The sequence below is a fragment of the Jaculus jaculus genome, chromosome X, assembly GCF_020740685.1.
Source record: "Jaculus jaculus isolate mJacJac1 chromosome X, mJacJac1.mat.Y.cur, whole genome shotgun sequence".
Lineage (NCBI taxonomy): Eukaryota > Metazoa > Chordata > Mammalia > Rodentia > Dipodidae > Jaculus > Jaculus jaculus.
In genome coordinates this window covers 149547015-149551111 of record NC_059125.1, presented here as the reverse complement: position 1 = coordinate 149551111, position 4097 = coordinate 149547015, and positions in this window count along the sequence as shown.

Here is a 4097-nt window from a genome sequence, read left to right as displayed (position 1 = left end):
CACAGGCACATTGGGTCACAGATGTGTGGACATGCCACGTTGCATCCAGCTTTACGAGGATGCTGCAGAATTGAACGTGGGCTGGCCGGCTTGGAAGCAAGCATCTTCAACCACTAAGACATCTGCCCAACCCTTATTTGTCGAGAGCCATTTTGGCTGGACTTGTATCCATAGCCCTGGGCTTCTGGCTTCAGGACATTAGCAAAACTATAGCAGCCTTCCCGCAAGTAAGATTGTGTATCTTCATTGTCAGGAAGCTGTCTGGCAGCAAGACATTAGCAAAACTATAGCAGCCTACCTGTAAGCAAGATTGGGTATCTTCAGCCATTTGGCTGGTCCTTTGTACTGAGAAGTGATTGAAGTGCAAAAACTCTGTAACAGGAAGGTTTTTTGATAGGAACTTGTAAAGCTCATAAAATCTTTGTCCATGGAAAAACTTTGTAAAAAGATATAAAAAGGAATGCTGTGAAATAAACCAGGTCTTCAGTCCTGGCTTGAGGCCTTGCTTCAGCCCTGGACTGGGGTCCATGCTTTCACTCTTTCTTCTGTCTTTCCTTAATCCTCACTCCCCATCAGGCTCGAGCCCTCTCAGCTGGCAGGCTCCGGCACTTATTGAACCTTTAAGTGCTCTGTGTCACAGCTTCCCCGCCAGTGGTATAAAACTCGGCACAGGTTCATGCCAATATTGATCCCCTGTGCCCTCTTATTGATGGGGCAGAGGATCAATATGTGGAAGGGATATTATGAACATTTTCTAAGACCTGTGTGCAATACAATACTATCATTTTAATATTTTTAAAATATTTTATTTATTTATTTATTTGAGAAACAGGGAGAGAGAGTGAGAGAGAATGGGCACACCAGGGCCTCTAGCCCTGCAAATAAACTCCAGATGCATGAGCCCCCCTTGTGCATCTGGCTTATGTGGGGTCCTGGAGGATTGAACCCTGGTCCTTAGGCTTCGCAGACAAACGCCTTAACCACTAAGCCATCTCTCCAGCCTCATTGTAATATTTTATTTTCTTTATTTATTGGAGAGAGAGAGAAGGTAGATAGAGAGAGAATGGGCATGCCAGGGCCTCCAGCCACTGCAAATGAACTCCAGACACATGTGCCACCTTGAGCATCTGGCTTATGTGGGTACTGGGGAATCAAACTTGGATCCTTAGGCTTTGCAGGCCAAGTGCTAAGCTATCTCTTTAGCCCATTATTAGTATTTTCTAAGTAGGTCTGTATGTAGAAAATAATCAGGAAAGGCTTGTGCCATGTGCTGCCTTTGCATCCTCTGACCAACTTACCCTCATCAGTCCTTACGTCCTGCAGGCAGGCTTTACCGTCGGTTCCAGCCCAGTCTTCAGGACACACTGATGGTCCTCTTCTTAAGGGTTCAGGTGCAAAGACACTTATGAACTGCTTCCTCTGAATGGAAGATACTATCACCTTGGCAGAAGGGAATTGACAAGCCTTAAATCAAAACCCTCATGAATCACACTGGGCTGATTAGAGCACTTAACCTTAAAATAAATACTTCAGCCCCACATGAAATTAGAAAAGAAAAAAAAAAGGTCGACCTGCTTTCTGGATCATTACCCTCCAGAAAATCTTAATTCTAAGTGTCTCAGCATGCTTCATCACCTCCTGGACAAACTGAGACTACGAGCCTGTCTGAGGTGCAGGGCTCGCAGGACGGAACTGTGGGACAGGATGCCTCGGGGGACGCTACGGAAGGTCACCTCTCCTAGTTTGCTTTTCAGTCTACAAAACTGGAAAGGGTTAAAAGGTTGTTGCTGTTAAGTTAAAGAATATTGGAAGCAAGACAAGTGACCCTCAAACTTTTGTGTTCATGGACTCATTTTGTTATTGCAGTTTTTGTTGTGTACCCTAGAGAGCTCGAAGATTCAGAACAATATCAAAGAACCAAGCGCAAGGTACATACATCAAACTTCTCGATGACAGTGGCTCCCTCGGGTTATAGAAGAAATCTTAGTCATCACCGCAGACACTGGGCTATGCCTCAGCCCTGAGTCACCACGAAGGAGACAGTCCTCAATTCTTCAAGGCCAAGTGCTTCCTCTCTTCCCCCCTTTCTCATGCAAGACTGGGGACGGGGAGAAAGAAAATCAGGGAAGCACCAGGGTCTGGGGTGGAATGATAGAGAAATATTATCTAGAAGTTGGGTTATACTTCAGAGAGAACATTCTGTAGAATGTTCTGGTGTTCTGGGGGGTGGGGGGAATGGTGGTGGCAATGCTTCAGAATACTCCTTCCCACCCTGGGGTTCTTACATTCTTTTTGTTACCTCTTCTGCAACATTCCTCTAAGTTTTACTTAAAATTTTTTTTTGTTTATTTGAAAGTGACAGACAGAGAAAGAGAGAGAGAAAGAAAGAGAAAGAATGGATCCTGGGGAATCAAGCTTCGAACCGGGGTCCTTAAGCTTCACAGGCAAGCACTTAACCACTAAGCCATCTCTCCAGCCCTAAGCTTTACTTTTAAAACAACCTTTTGGAGACAGAAGGACTGCATGGCTATGAAGACTTGTGTGTCCAGTTTTGTGTGCCGTGGAGACAGGAGAAAACCTGGGGCTCATTGGTCAGTCCGTCTGACCAATCAGAACGGCAGCTCCAGGGTCAGTGAAAGACAGACAGACTGTCTCAAGTAAGTGTGGGGATGAGAGATAGAGGGCAGCCGCGGTTCTCCTCTGGCCTCTGCTCACGATGCAGGAGGATAACACACAACAATGCCCCGAGACTACATGAGGTGGGGGAAGGGCCGAAGCAGGAGGGACAGTCAGAAATGACCAGAGCACACTGAGACCCCACCTCGAAAAACCAAAAACCAAAACAAAACAAAAGAACTGACTGGAGTGATTCAGGAGTGGGATGCAGCAGTGATGATACTTAGAAAATGTATGCAGAAAACAATGCAAGCAGCACTTGTAAATGAATGGCATCTGAGAAGTGAGAAAGGGTGGTCAGTTAAGTGCCCTAGTTTGGGCCTGAGCACCCGCTGTTTCCTGAGAATGGGGTGTCTTTGGGTGGAGCAGTCTCAGTCGAGAAAACCAGGGCCTGGCTTCGAGGTCCCTAGCGCGCAGCCTAGTGGCCAGGCCAAGTTCACTGTCGCTGACACAAGCCAGCCCGAGGCCCCGAAAAGAGGGCGAGGCTGAAGGGATGGACATGGGGCTTTTACGTTTGTGTATTTGTGACACTATCTCACTATATAGCCAGTGGTGGGGTCCGAGGGGGGCACTGCCACACCTGCCTCAGAGAGTTTTTAAAGCCAGGATTTAAGATCCAAAAGGCAACTCGTGTGGGGAGAGACAGGGGGATGGCTTAGAAATGAGTGCACCGGCGCTTTAACCACGAGCTTGGGTGAAGAAGGCCTCCAACATGCCCTTGCCCTTCAGCCGAGGGCAGGTGTTCCATCACACACCCTCATGGTATTGTGACAACTTTTGTCCTTGGTGTGCTTTCCAAGTGGGATCAGCCTGCTCATTGATGGGGCCTTACACTTTTCGCTAGACACACGGAGCCATGTCTTATCTGTCTCTGGGTCCCTGTTGCCTCTTACACAGCCTGGTCAACAGACACATGGCGGAATTTTCTGATCTGAAGGGAATCGCCTTGTTCATCTTGACCAAGCTAGCTAGTGGGTCTGGAATGGACCCCATTACAACTCTCCCAGACTGTGGGAGCAGGAAAAGGATACATGGCGCGCCCTAGATCACCTGTGCTCCACTCTCACCCAAATTAAATTAATAATCTCTCAGAAACAGTTGTGAGCAATTTAATAGAGGTGAGAAAAGCCTTTGGGGTAACAACATATGGTAAAGTCATGTTATAAATATTCTTTCCTTTCTGAAAAATATGGGATATTTTACTTGAGTCTCAAATTGTGCTTATATCACGAATCAGAAAATTTATAATTGAAGATGTAGTTAAAGATTCTAAGCTTCCTTTCCAGAATAAGCGCCATTAAATTCATCAAGGATAAGCCAGTGTTTCATATTTTAAGGGTATTAACTCTATTAATCACTAAGTTCAAAGGGTATTAAGGCTCCCACTCAAATACATAAGTATAATGATCTTAAAACAAGCA